Raw genomic sequence first — 15,068 nt, 5'->3', positions numbered from 1 at the left:
CACCGTTGTATCTGAACTGGGAGTTATTGAGACCACCCATATCGGGGAAAGACGTAGTCAATGTCCCAGGATGACTTTGCAGTGCATCGTTCAGCCATGTAGTTTCCCCTTCGCTGCTTGCTGCACTCACGGCAGCTGAGTCCAGGAGCTGCCTGTTTTGGGTTGGAATTGTAGATGTAGACCTGCAGTTTGCATTACAGCATTGATGACATTGGCCCAAATACAAGACATTGAGTCTGAACCTGGATGAAGAGGTCAGTGAACAAATAAATGACTATTGGAAACTCCTTCAAGCTTATACCTGTCCGAGCTGAAGGCTAAAGTATAATAGCTGGCAGGTTAGTGTGATCTAGTTTCTTACTCTGTTGTATCGTACGTCAGTACTGTATCTGCAGGTCCCCAGGTTGCCACATGTGGCATAGTAACTATGTGAGCAACTGGACACGCTTGAGGCAACATGAGGTGAAGCTGGAGGGCACAGCCTCTGAAAGAAATAGGTAAGGCTTCAGGTTCCAACTTTCTGTGGTGCTTTCAACTGGCTTGTGTGGCTCACGGTCAGCTGAAGTGAGCCCACTCGCTCTCTACCTCGCGCTGTCAGTCTCTCGGACAGTAATGCTCCCTCCCTTGGGCTTGGTAAGAAAGTTCCAGCTCTGGGGGTGGGGTGGAGAAGGTATTTGTTTTCTTGCTTTGATGAACTAAAATGAAAGGTTATTCAACCACTGAGTCCCTGTGTCTTTTTTTCTTCTCGTAATGTGGTGTAAGGATCCAGTAGAAAACATTCCATTGCTGCACACAGCACTCGTGCGGAGAAGCCTGGCAGAGATGCAAGGACTGGAAAGTATCCAGCATCTCTTGCTGCTTTATGTCATGGGAGGTCAGGAGGGGGGTACTCGCATGGAGGAGATATAGAAACAGCTCACAAACATTTCCTTAAATGGTTGGAGCTCTGTTTGGGGCCAGAAGAGGCTCATTTGCTCTCTGCGTGGAGATTGGGTCATAACATCCATCACTTTGACAAGCTGAAACTGGTGGAAATACTGCTGGAATAATACCGTGCTCTGTTCTTCAGCATTTTTTTGAGGGCGAGGGAATGAGGTTTCTTAACCTAAAAAGCCTATCTCTCTCGTTTATCCACTCCATTCCTCCTTCCTATCTTCTCGCCATGTCCTTGTCTAGATAGACCTGCTGCTGCTGAAGGTGATTATCTTTCGAGTCTGGTTTTGACTGTTCAATTGAATATATTTAATTCTAATGCATTTTGAGACCTTTAATTAAATATTTCAGTTGGCTGTAGCAGTGTCTGGGCACGGGGAGTTTCATTGTGTCTTCAGTTTGCATCATATCTGTTCAACTAAACTGCAACCAATCTTTTATTGGTACATGGAGGCCCCCAGCTTTACATCATTGCCCATCAGCCAGGCTGAACACTGAGTTTTGTGGTTAGTGCCCTTTGCTTAGAAAATAGCCTCGATCCCTCACCTCCCCATCCACCATTCCTAGGGCAAATAAAGCATGGGTTTGATTTAGAAAGTAAACCTTCCACTGCCTTTTATTGTCCAGCACTCCCAGGTCAGATATGCCAACTCTCTAGATTTTACGAAACTTTGGTTACGCAAAGCCCTTGGGTAGACCACATCTGGTGGTGTGTTCGGTTTTGGGCACCACATATTAGGAGTGCTATTGTGTAGCGCACAATGTCAACTGCACAGACACCATCTGGAATATGCAGCTTATTTCAGGCCTCTGCAACCTGGCCTAGTTACTATAATTGTGGAATGAGTAGAGGACTAGAGTGCAGAATCACTGGCAGGGTTTAAACAGTTAAATCATGAGGTTCGGTAAGCTTGACTTGTATTCCTCTGAGTGGACCATCTTGCGGGTTAATGAGTCTTGAGATGTTGAGAATATTAGAAGGATTTGATAGGGTATTTAGGGTATTAGAATCCAGGATATAAGGGGGCAATAATGTTTCAAGCTCTAGCCAGACAATTTGAAAATGAAATCAGCAAGTCCTTTTTCACACTGAGGTTGGTTGAAATATGGAACCCTGTAGCCCTGCTAAAGGCTGTCAATCTTGTGGGCGACTGGAGCTTTGAAGGCCGAGGTCTATCAAGTTTTGTTGTGTCTGAATATCTGAGCTGAACCAGTCTGAAATGACTTGAGATGCACATCATCTACAGTCAGATAACGTAGTGAATCAGCTCAATGGCCTCCTGCTGGACCTTTTCAGTGGACAGGCTACCAGAGACCATACAGCTGCATCTTAGGAAAAGGTGACCTTCAGTGCAGGAGTGTGAAAGGGAAGTTATCAGAAGAATCGTTCTTGAATGCTTCTGAGCTGGTTCTATATCTGTGGGTGTTGACAGTCCTTTGTATGTAAAGCCATTAACACTGGATAATCTGCATTTCCTCACATTATGTAGCACACAATGTTAATGGCGCGGACACCATCTGGAATGTGCAACTTATTTCAGGCCTCTGCAGCTTGGCCTAGTTACTATAATTGTTACAGACTGGGTCATGGGATTAGATTCAAAGTTTATAAATCAGACCCAAGGTGACGACAACCCCCACCCCCCCCACACACACACACACACACACACACACACACACACACATGATTTCTGCAGTAAAGGCAACTCACTGTTCTGATGGCTTGGTAAATCTGGTGTAGGATGTGGAATAGAAAGATCCCAGTGCATGTTGAGTTCAGAGAGCTCAGAAGCTTAATTGTGAAAAGGGAAGGTCAGTTAGCATTTGTTCCTCTAAAACCTATAATAGCACTGTCATAAGAACAGAAGAATTAGGAACAGGAGGAGACCATTCAGCCCCTCCAGCCTGCTTCGCCATTCAATAAGACCATGGCTGATCATCTTGTGTTTCGATTTCCACATTGCATCTACACCCAAAGCCTTTGATTCCCTTGCCTAACAAGAATCTATCTACCTCAAAAATATTCAATGACCACGCTTCCATCACCCCTGAGGCAAAGAGTTCCAAAGTTGCACAACCCTCTGAGAGAAAAGCTTTCTCCTCGTGTCTGTCCTAAAAGGGCGACCCCTAATTTTAAAACAGTGCCCCCTAGTTCTGGATTCACCCACAAGAGGAAACATCCTTCCAATGTCCACCTTGTCAAGGCCATTCAGGATCTTGTATACTTCAATCAAATCACCCCTCGCTCTTCTAAACTCCAGTGGAAACAAGCCCAGTCTGTCCAACCTTTCCTCTTAAGGCAACCCACTCAGTCCAGGTATCAATCTAGTAAACCTCCTTTGAACCACCCTCAATGCATTTACATCCTTCCTTAAATAAGGAGATCAAAACTGCAGTATTCGAGGTGCAATCTCATCAATGCCCTGTATAACTGAAGCATAACATATAACTTCTATGTTCAATCCCTCTCGTAATAAAGGATAGCATTCCGTTAGCCTCCTTAATTACTTGCTGTACCTGCATATTAACTTTTTGTGACTCATACTAGAACACCTAGATCCCTCTGCACCTCAGAATTACCCAGCCGTTCTCCATTTAAGTAATATTCTGCTTTTTTTATTCTTTCTGCCAAAGTGAAAAACTCCACGTTTTCCCACATTAAACTTCATTTGCCAGATCTTTGCCCACTCACTCAGCTTATCTATATCCAGCTGCAACCTCCTCATGTCCTCTTCACAATATACTTTCCTACCTATCTTTGTGTCATCTGCAAATTTAGCGACTGTGTCTTCAATCCCCTCATCTAAGCCATTGATGTAAATCGTAAAGAGTTGAGGCTTCAGCACAGACCCCTGTGGGATTCCACTTATCACATCCTGCCAATTCGAAAAAGATCCATTTATTCATACTTTCTGCTAGCCAGCCAATCTTCTATCCATGCTAATATGTTACCCCCTACACCGTGCGCTTTTATTTTCGGTAATAACATTTGAAGTGGCACCTTTATCAAATGTCTTCTGGAAATCCAAGTACAGTATATCTACAGGCTCCCCTTTATCCATTGCGCATGTTACTCCTTCAAAAAAAACTCCAATAAATTGGTTAAAGGTGATTTTCCTTTCACAAAACCATGTTGACTATTTTCAATTGCCTTGAGCTCTTCTAAGTGCCCAGCTACAACCACCTTAATTCTAAGGAAGATTCTAACAGCTTCCCCACGACAGGCGTCAAGCTAAGTTGCCTAAGTTTCCTGTTTTCTGCCTCCCTCCCTTCTTGAATAGAGGGGTTTTATTTCCTACTTTACAGTCTAATGGGACCTTTACAGAATGTAGCAAATTTTGGAAAATTAACACCAGCGCATCGACTATCTCATTAACCACCTCTTTTAGGACCCTGGGAGGTAATCCGTTGGGGACCCGGAGACTTGCCAGCCCGCAGCTCCATCAATTTGCTCAGTACCGTTTCCCTGGTGATTGTACCTTCACCGAGTTCCTCTCTCCCTTTCACCTCCTGATTTGCAGCATAGGCCCGCTGTAGATTTTGGGTACGCGGACAAGGTACCAGAGAGTTTCCAATACCCCGGAATAATATGGCACTGAGAGGCACAAGCAGGAGGGCAGTTTGTGAACCAGCAAACCATTGCGTGTCTCTTAAGGGTAGTGACAATTTCCTTTTTGAATGCATGTTTTCATTTTCCTTGAAAAATATGGGGGTGACACTGGTAAGACTGCAGTTACTGCCAGTTGGCAAGCACCCTGGGCAATGGTGGAGTTAGCCACTACTTTGGATCTTGGACGTTCGTGTGGTGATGGTGTTCTCAAACTGGTGTTATTTTGGGAGTTTCAGGATGCTAGCCTGGGGTTGATTGTATGTCCTGTTGAGGGTGGTATATGACTTCAAGTTGACATGTTGCCATGACAATGCTGCTTCCTTCTTGGGGGGAAGAGACCACAGAAATGGGAGCTACTCTTGAGTAACTAGACAAACTGCTCTGGCCTGTCTGCTATTGAGCTTTGTTTGATTGTTGATTGCAGCTGTGTTCACTTAGGCAAGTGGCGACCACTCCATCACACTCCTTAAGAACCCTTGTAGATAATGCAAAGGTGGGTCAACACATGGACCTCTATTTATTGGGGGGGGGGGGGGGGGCAGTCTTGTTACCATGATCTTCTAAAGATTCCACTGATATGTCTAGTGCAGTGAAGTTACTGGTCAGTAGTAAACTCCAAGATATCTTGGGTAGGGGAGGGTGCGCTCAGTTATTGTACTGTTGAAGGTCAGGGCAGTGGTTAAGCTTAGTATGGGAATTGGAGATTGCCTGCACTAAAGATAATGGGGTTAGTTCCAAGGTGCAGTTGTGAGCAGAGAGAATGGCTTTTTGATGTGCAACAAGAGGATTGTGGCACTGAGGCCATTTTCTTGGCATGACGTGTAAAGGAATGGTTGTTGACACCTGTCTGTCATGGCAGATTTTGGGAGAAGACCAATCCATGGCTGAGCTGCTGGATCTGAGAACCAAACTGCATTGAATCAATTGTAAATTATTCATCTTGGCTGGGGGTTGGGTTCACGAGGCGGCTTGGGCTGCTGATCCGGAGGGAGTTCCAAAGAGCTCTGATTGGAAGGGGGGCTGTGTTGTGTCAGTCAGCTATTGACCCTCTTTTGGTTGTGTTCTTGAGTTTGGTCATCCAGGTCACGGGAACAATGTGATAGGAGGCCAAATTAGTGATCATAAACCCAAAATGGTCAGCATAAATCCAATAGGGAATTCAGGAGAAACTTCTTTATCCAGAGAGTGGTGAGAATGTGAAGCTCACCAAGGCAAATTGTACAAGTACTTTAAAGGGGAAAGTAGATATGAACAGAGGGAGAAGGATTATTTGCTGATAGAGTTAGATAAGCTAGGTTGAGACGAGATTCTTGCGGAGCATAAATGCCAACATGGACCAATAAAGCCAAATTTCCTGGTAGTAAATACTTAAGCGATGTTAATATTGAAGGGTGGCGGGCAGGTGGAGTGTTAGCAGTTTGAAATGGTAACCCAGTTAGTTTGTGGTCATTGAGAAGCAAGCTTTGTGTGAAAGCATTCTGCTTTGTGTGCTGGACAATAATTTGGAAAGATGAGAGGTAGTTCTGAAAAATCATAAATTGATTCTTCTGTCTGAGCAGCTTGGTTGAACACTGAAGGGATCACATAGTTGGTGGACTGTGATAGGCCAGCACATCTCTATTGTTGCAATGCCATGGGAATGGTGTTAATGAACGTGATGGGGGAGAGGAGAATGGTGGACCGTCAGTGAAAGAGAGGCAAACAAATGTTGGGTTAGATATTAAAACAGATTTCCTTCCACAGCTTGTTCTGAGTAATGATGGGGTCACTGCAGAATGGAGCTGGACAAGTTGCTGGAAGTTGAGGATCTTTGGGATCAAGGAGTGGTAGCTATAATCACTGAGATGACTGGGATTTTTTGGAACTTGCTTGATCATCATTTGTCTGAGAGATGTGTTCTGTAAATGAGCCTGAGGGCACTTCTTTATTTTTAGGCTCACTGAGGAGGTTGTGTGACAGGTGGGAGTGGGTGTGTTGGAGGCAGGAACATTAATTAGTAATGCACTGGGCTATGCTATGTTGAGGCAGGACAGGCCCTTGTATGTTTGTATGTCAGAGCCAGGGAGAACAGCTGAAGAATCATCATCATCATATCTGTGTTTCCTGCACGTGTTGAGTGTTGGTGGGAACCTCCCCAGACTGACCATTCATTGAGGTGAACCAAAGCAATGACTGTTGGCAATATGTTAAACCCTGGGGCGTCAGACGGAAGCTTCATGCTGTGTTCTCTCACACTCACACGTGGCCTTTAAGTGGGTGTCAGTGGATTGTGAGCAGAAGCAATGTCCCAGGGCTGTTGTTTTTTTACATCTAACCCTTGCTCTCGCACTCTCTCTTGAGGCAATTGGGGCAGCCACCAGTCATTGCGCATGGTTAACCTTGCTCATCCATGTGGCTCAGTCAGTGTTTGCGAGTGCTGTGATCTGATGAGAGTTTGGCAAGTTGTATATCCGTGTCTTGTGTTGAGATATTCACAGCGTGTATTCAGAGGCTGTGTGGGAACAGTTGAATGATAATTGGTAAAAGGCACCATGGCATAAGAGATAATAGTGTGTTGTTCAGTATGTAGATGTGTGACCTGGTTTACAAATGTAGTCAAGTGGATCATTGACCTATAGGGCAGACAACAATTCCTGGGCATGCGAGCGGAGATTACAGAATAGGTTTGGATTGACAAGGCAGTTGAGGTACTGCAATTGGCTTTAGTATTCCTGTAATAAGCATGGGGAACAAGTAGCTAAGACTTCCTTGTCAGTACCTGTGATTGCTGATATGAAGGTGAGCTATTGAGATATTGGCTGAGCTTAAGACTGGGATTGGGTTTGATAAGTTCTCCTCTTTGTTTGGTACAGATACAGGCCTGATCACTCTCATCTGGCTGAAATCTGCGATGGGAAGACAGTGATTTTCGTGCCTTCACCAGTCATTCCCAGCATCTCTCCAGCTGACTGTCACAAGGAAACAGAGAACAATTTGATAATCGAAACATGCCAATGATCAAAGCCACAGCTCCCCCCCAACCCCTCCACAAGCTGGGCTTCAGCCAAGCTGTTACTGCTCAGTGAATGAGCCAGCACAGATTTATAGTCACGTTTAGAGTGTTATTGCATGGTAGCTGCACACAGCTGTGTCACGCTACCTAGCCCTTTTTGAAATTGACTGTGGAGAAGTATTCTCTCTTTACTGCTGATGTCTTGGCTTTGCTGCCCGAGGCAGCTGTTCAGTTTCTAGGGTGGTATTTGTGTGTTTTAACATGGGGTCAGGAATGGATGGTCCGGTACCAATACTGTACTAATCTTATGACTTGAGTGCAACAGTGCTTTAAGATCTGTTATTGTATTAAGAAATAGGCCACAGGCCGTGTGCTCCTTTGCAGGGTGTGATGTGGTTGCAGATCACATGAGTGAGGTAAGTCAAGCTCCCTCCACACTGCCTCCATCAAACACTCGCAGGATAGCTACAGCTTAGGTTAGGTACAGACTAAAGCTTCCTTGTTTGCCCTGATGATGCAGCATACAGAGGTTACCAGAAGGGTATGAAAGTCAGTTTGTTTCAATTAGCTATCGGGAAGGAATCAGAGAGCAGTGACGACCTGAGAGTCTGACCTCCTGTCTGTCTTTAGTCGTTCTGTGTAAATCTTGGACGACATATGTTTGCTTTCTTCCTATGTTGGGGCTGTAGACTCTGTACAGTAAACATAGCAATTGAGAGGCTTCTTCCTATATCCATCTCCCTGCATATTGACTCCTTCAGTAACACTGCAGTATCCTCTAAAGCTTGCGCTGGGTGTTGTTTCTGGTGGTCTTAGAGAGTGGATGCTGCAGGATGCTTAGGGTCAGATTGGGCATGTGCCTACACACTCCAGTAGCCAGTCCCAGTGACCGTTGTTGATATGTGAGCTGAAATGTTGAGCATAAATTGTTTTTTTTTCCCTTAGTTGGCCAATGCAGCCCTGTCCCCACCAAAGCTGCATCTCCTTCATGTAGCCTGTCTGCTTTCTTTTTTCTTACCCCTGGCCTTAGTTTTCTGATGGGGACTGAGTCAAATTGACTGAGCTCTGTGAATGTGGTACTGGGCACCTGTGAAATGAAGGGATAATATCCAGGGCAGCACAGTTCGTGTTGAGAAGTCAGTTCCTCGCAGTGACTTTTATGTGGCAGCTAGGGAGGATATTATCAATTAATGACCGGGATGCTACAGAAGGATATTAGAGATAAAATGGACAGGGAGTCTGTGACTTCTTACCTTGGCCTGATGGATGGTAATGGCCATGACTTGTCCTGTGGAGTCCTCTGTTGCTGAGATGTTTGAGGACATTTGGCATCCATAACTTGGATGGTAGACACTCTCGCATCTTGAGTCAGGATGTTGTGGGTTTGTCATTCCAGAGTTTTGAACATAAGCTGGAGGCTGGTATTCACGTGTCTTACTGAGGGCATGAGGTACCCATAGAGATGTGACATTCCTGATGAGGCATTAAATTGAAGTCCCCCATGTGCTGGCTTGAGGTGGTGATAAAAGATCCCAAACGTGAAAACCGGAGGAGTTCATCCAGTGTGATTTATCTAGCAACCAGCATCACTGAAACAGATTATCTTGTTGTTCTGTCACTGCAGTTTGTGGAGCCTTGGTTTGTGTGAATTGGCTGCCCTGTTTTCTACATTACACCGTGAGGACTGCAAAAAGGCCTTGGCTGTCTGGGAAGTGTTTTAAGATGTTCTGAGGTTATGGAAGCTGCTCTTTGTTCCTTGGTGTGGTGGAGATTGGGTCAGATCAGTTCTGAATGTTGGATAAAAACAAAAAAACTGCGGATGCTGGAAATCCAAAACAAAAACAGAATTACCTGGAAAAACTCAGCAGGTCTGGCAGCATCGCTGGAGAAGAAAAGAGTTGACGTTTCGAGTCCTCATGACCCTTCCACGGAACTGGAGTTCTCCAGTTCTGTCGAAGGGTCATGAGGACTCGAAACGTCAACTCTTTTCTTCCCCACCGATGCTGCCAGACCTGCTGAGTTTTTCCAGATAATTCTGAATGTTGGATGTTTGTTCTAGGGTTAGACGAAGCCCCCTGGATGTGGTTGGTTCAGTCAAAGGAGAAACTGATGTGGTAGCATAGTGGTATTGTCACTGAACTAGTATTTCAAAGACCCAGGGTATTGCTCTGGGGACCCAGGTTTGAATCTCACTATGGCAGATGGTGAAATTTGAATTCAATAAAAATCGGGAATTAAAAGTTTAATGATGACCACAAAGCCATTGCTGATTGTCGTAAAAACCCATCTGGTTCATTGATGTTCTCTTGGGAAGGAAATCAGCCATCCTTATCTGGTCTGGCCTGCATGTGACTCCAGACCAACAGCAATGTGGTTGACTCTTAACTGCCTTCCGAATAAGGGCAATTTGTGATGGGCAATAAATCCTGGCCTAGCCAGCGAAGCCCACATCCTACGAATGAATAAAAAATAATTGGCCACACTTTGATTTTGGTTTGTCGGGAGCATATCAGAAGGAAGTCAGCTGTTGGACCTTAGGTCAGCTCATGGACAGAGCGGACATGGATGGGTCTCGTGGTCTTTGTTTACGTCACTTCTCTGTTAATAAATGTAGTAGTTTGTAGAATCTTTCACTCCCATGCTACTTGAAGTTCAGAGCACATGTGTTAACAGGCCCCTGTAGAAAGGAATTAATTTATAATCCAGTGTCACCTCAAAGGATTTGGATATAAATATCTGAGTGGGGACAGTTAAAGCAGTGTTTTTTTTCCCATTAAATCCATGGTAGATTAATCAAAGTTTGTCCTTATAATGGTTTGAAGTAAAACTGGACGTCGCATCACAGAAATGGAAGTGAAGTTGGACGTAAGTTGTATTCATGCCTCAGTTATCTTTGATCCTTTGATGATTGATGTTGGTTGACTGTACACAAACTAAAAGCAGCCTTTTGAGCGCTTCAGTTGTGAACTCTGCCCTTTTTTTTAAAAAAGGTCTTTTCTCTCCAATGTTACAGAGACAGTCTTAGAAAACCTTAAGCTTATGAATTGGTGTTCCTGTGGTCATGATTATTGCAAGAAGCTTTCGGGCTGAAAGTCTGTATGAGGCATTTTCGTGGTATCTTGGAAGCTGAGATGACGTAGGTTTTACACAATGACCCTGCAATGCTGTGGGAACTGCACACAGGAAATGTGGCAGCTGGTCTCTGAAGACCAATAATTATCCTGTGAGTCAGAGCAGAATTGCTTTAAATGAGAAAGTTATTGATGCAAGATATTGATAGTGCTGTTGATTCATAAGAGCATTAGGGAAAGGCTAATGGATCCCACAAGTATCTGTCCTTATCATAAATTAGTGCAACCTTTTTGGCTTCAGACTACGTATTTCAATCCCATAACTTATCTGCAATCACATCTCCAATCTGTTTGGTATGCTTTGATAGTGTTGTTATTAAATCTTAAAGGTATGTTATTCAATGCTTGCAGAATTTGGCGTGATTTAAAGTCTCTGCTCCTTTTTCTCCAGGTGCCCCTTGGTCGAATGGCTCTTTAAGTGCCAATGGTGCCACTGTGGATTTGTTTGGTATGCTTACAGCTGGCAATTGAGATCAGACCCATTGAAGTGTGGGGGAGGAACTTCATAGGCGGCCCTTAACCTAGTCGCTACACACTTAGCAGAGGGGCACCAGACAGTGAGGAACTTGGCTAGTTGAACCCATCCATAAATTGGTGGGTGGTTTACAATATAGGGCTGGGATTGTAAAGGGTAGACTATGAGCAAAGGTGCCCTGGGCCAATTGATAGATTGAGCGGGGTTGTGATGAAGATGTTAATTGCCTGAGTGGGGTGTCAGTCAGGGCTAGTTGCAGATTGCACATGCTGGTGTTGCGCAACGCGTGACCGATCTTGCTGAGCATTCGTTAAAGAATAAAAATTGGAGCTTTTCTCCAATTCGGAGTCCGGAATGAAGACAGGATTGTCAATGGAATGTGTGTCAAGGTTGGAAAGAATAGATGAGGGAGATGGAATTGACTTCTGCCCCCTCCATGGTGACAGAAGCAGAGTGCTTGATCTCTGAGTACGTCTGACCTGAAGGCATAGGTGTGATATAGAGTCCAGTGGACAGCTCTATATCTGGTTTAATGAAGGGTACAAGGTTATCTTCTTTTCCTGGCCCATTCAGCCAAGGAGTCTGTTGCAAATTCAGTGCTGGCTCTTGGAAGGTTAAGTCTGGAGATGCAGGGTTAAGATGTTCTTGGGCTTTGCTGGGATTCCAAAGGTGGTTGGATAGCTAGTCCAGCTGCTTGTTCTACAGTTCGCACTGTGTTGAGAAAACATGACAGATGCTCATGGAAACGTGCAACAGGAACCTTGGGAAAGGGGGGTGGCAGGGGTGTGAAAAGGGGAAAAATAAGGTTGAAGGAAGCAATGCCAAGTGAGGTTTAGGAAGATGATGTCCGTTTTTTTTGTCATCGTACTGACTGCCCAGGAATTTGGGCTCTAGAAGAATGGAATATAACTGAGAATATTTTGACGGTAGATTGCAGAGCTATCATGAAGATTGAAGTACAAAGTTGCCCGTGAGACTTTGGAATCGGCTGCATACAAAATGACTCATATCTGCTATTCTCAGGCCGTCACTCATAACCTGGAGTAACTGCAAGCAGCTGTTTGCCATTACACCATGATCCAAAACCACTGGAGCCTGAGAAACTGTGGCCTCTCTAGTCTGTTATTTGCTCACTGTTCCCATTCTCTGTTTCACTGTCTTTCTCTCTACGTTTCTCTGTCTCTGTTTGTGTGTATAGCTCATGCTTTCTTGCCTGGTGTATTTTCGGTGTCCCTCTTTGGCAGTGTCTTTGCTTTTCAAATGTGACTCTCATGTGCAGAACAGTGGTGAGGATGTATGATAGGGATGTCCTGGTGAGCTGAACCGGTGAAAACTGTGTGGGACAGCAGCTTATAAACTGTGCATCGGACTATTTGAAATGATGACAGCATAGAGCCATTGGCCACAGAGAGTTTTTGAGGTAGAGGTCATTTATGCAAAAGTGGATAATTAGGAGTAGGGTAGGATATAGACATGTTGGGAGGAGAGTGGGGTTGAAGAGTTACTTGGGGATTGAACCAAAGGATCTCATTAGTTTACATCTCACAAGAACAGTTTCACTGTCGCATCACTTCCCTGTGAATCTAACGAAGGTCAGGCTGAATGGCTTCCTGTCGTACAAGATATTCGCATGTTCTTCAGAACGGAGTGCAAGCGATTGATGTGCACAGATGATGTAAATGTGATCATTTCTGCACACCTTTCCATTCTCTGGGACTCTGATAATAAGTGATGTGTCGTTTGTCTAAGATGAAATAGTTGTTAAATTATTAAACTGGCAAAGGTCAAGTATCCAACTTTCTTGCAATCCAACCTGTCAAGGTCAGTTTTAAGAATGGTCCTGTAGTCCAAGTGGCTGATCTCATGACATTTGGGTGGTTATCAAGTAACAAATTGTGGTGAGTGTAAAGAGCAGTCAGGGAAATTTCAGTGTTGGTATCTTTCGTATCGGTTTAGTCTAAGACAGTTATGTATAGCTAAAAAGGTGTATTTAGGAAATTTATCCCATTTGGCCATAGGCGAGAGCGATGGAGAAGTTTGAAGTTTGCCTTGTATACAGTCTTTTAAATCTTGATAAGTCAATAAAGGCGGCATTTATATACGGTGAATGTTGTCATGTAGGAAATGTGCACAGTCAGGTCTCAGGAACAGCAGAGTGATCATGACCAGATGATGTTGAATGACAGTGTGTCCCATCGTATGATGTCACAAGCAGGATTTACGTGTGTTCATACAAAACACACTGATCACGGGTAGTATGTGATGTCTGTGTGTTTTCTTACCCTTAGTGATCGTCCCAATTTAAATTATCCCAGCAGCAAGCGTTTTGTGAGTTCTTAAAAAAAAAAAGGTTATTTATTATCACACACTTAGCCCGGAGGTTTAAAACATCAAGTATCAGTCATTTGGTTCTCGCACACTATCTCACACACAAAGATCAGATCAAGACGAAGGTAAAACAATACAATTAGAATGTACATAAAAGCAAAATACCGTGGTACTGGAGATCAGAAATAAAAACTGAAAAGACAGGAGAAACTCAGCAGGTCTCACAGCACCTGTGGAGAAAAAAAATAGAGTTAATGTTTCGAGTTCAATATGACTCTTCAGAACTAGAGAGAGGTAGAAATCTGATGGATTTTATGCTCTTGAACAAAGAGGGGAGGGGCAGAATAGAAGATCAGGGATAAATTGGAGGGCAGGGGAGATTAAATGACAAAGATGTCATGGAACACAAGTCAAAGGGAGTGGTAATGACAATATTAAAGACCAAAGTTTTTTTTTCCAAAATGGGCGTTAGTAGCAGAATCAAGGACTGCACTGTCTGCAGGCAAAATGTGAGAAAAAGATACAGGTTGGCACTCAGGGGGGAAACAAAAGCAAAATGGAAGACAGAGTTCATGGTCTGATGCTGTTGACCTCAATGTTGGGTCCAGAAGACTGTAAATTGCCTATCGGAAGATGAAGTACTGTTCTTCCACTTTGCATTGGGCTTTACTAGGACATTGTAGCAGGTCGAGGGCGGAAGCGTAAGCAAGATGGCGAATTAAAATGACAAGCGACAGGAAAGTCAGGATCATGCTTGCAGACTGAGCGATGAAATTGAGCTTCTTGAGTGTTGCTTGAGCTGCACTCATCCAGGCAAGTATTCCATCACACTCCTGACTTGTGCCTTGTAGATGGTGGGCAGCCTTAGGTGAGTTAATCTCTGCAGAATTATAGACACAGTGTTTCTGTGGCTGGTCTAATTCAGTTTCTGGTCAATGATAATGCCTAGGATGTCGACAGTAGGGAATTCAGTGATGGTAATGCCATTGAATGTCAAGGGGAGACGGTTAAATTCTCTTTTGCTAGAGATGATCGTTGCATGGCACTTGTGTGTAATGAATGTTACTTGACACTTATCAGCCAAAGTCTGGATATCATCCATGTCTTCCTGTTTATAGACAAAGACTGCTTCAGTATCTGAGGAGTCACGAATAGTGCTGAACCTTGTGCAATCATCAGCAAACATCCCCACTTCTGACCTTATGATGTGGAGAAGGTTATTGATGAAATAGCTGAAGATGGTTTGGCCTAGGACATGACCCTGAGGAACTCATGCAGTGACGTCCTGGGATTGAGCTGATTGATCTCCAATAACCACAACCATCTTCTGTTGTGCTCAGTATGACTAATCAGCAGAGAGCTTTCTCTCTGATTCCCATTGACTCCAATTTTGCTGGGGCTCCTTGATGCCACACACAGATGCCACCTTGATGTCATGGACAGTCATTCTTGCCTCGAGTTCAGCTGTTAGTCAACTTTTGAACTAAGGCTATAATGAACTTGGTATCAGTGAACAGGTTATTGCTGTGTAAGTGTACTTAATATCTCTGTGGATGACATTTCCCATAACTTTGATGATCGAGAGTAGACTGACGGGGG

This window comes from Carcharodon carcharias, chromosome 17 (genome assembly GCF_017639515.1).
Source record: "Carcharodon carcharias isolate sCarCar2 chromosome 17, sCarCar2.pri, whole genome shotgun sequence".
In the NCBI taxonomy this organism is placed as follows: domain Eukaryota; kingdom Metazoa; phylum Chordata; class Chondrichthyes; order Lamniformes; family Lamnidae; genus Carcharodon; species Carcharodon carcharias.
This window is presented reverse-complemented; position numbering follows the sequence as displayed.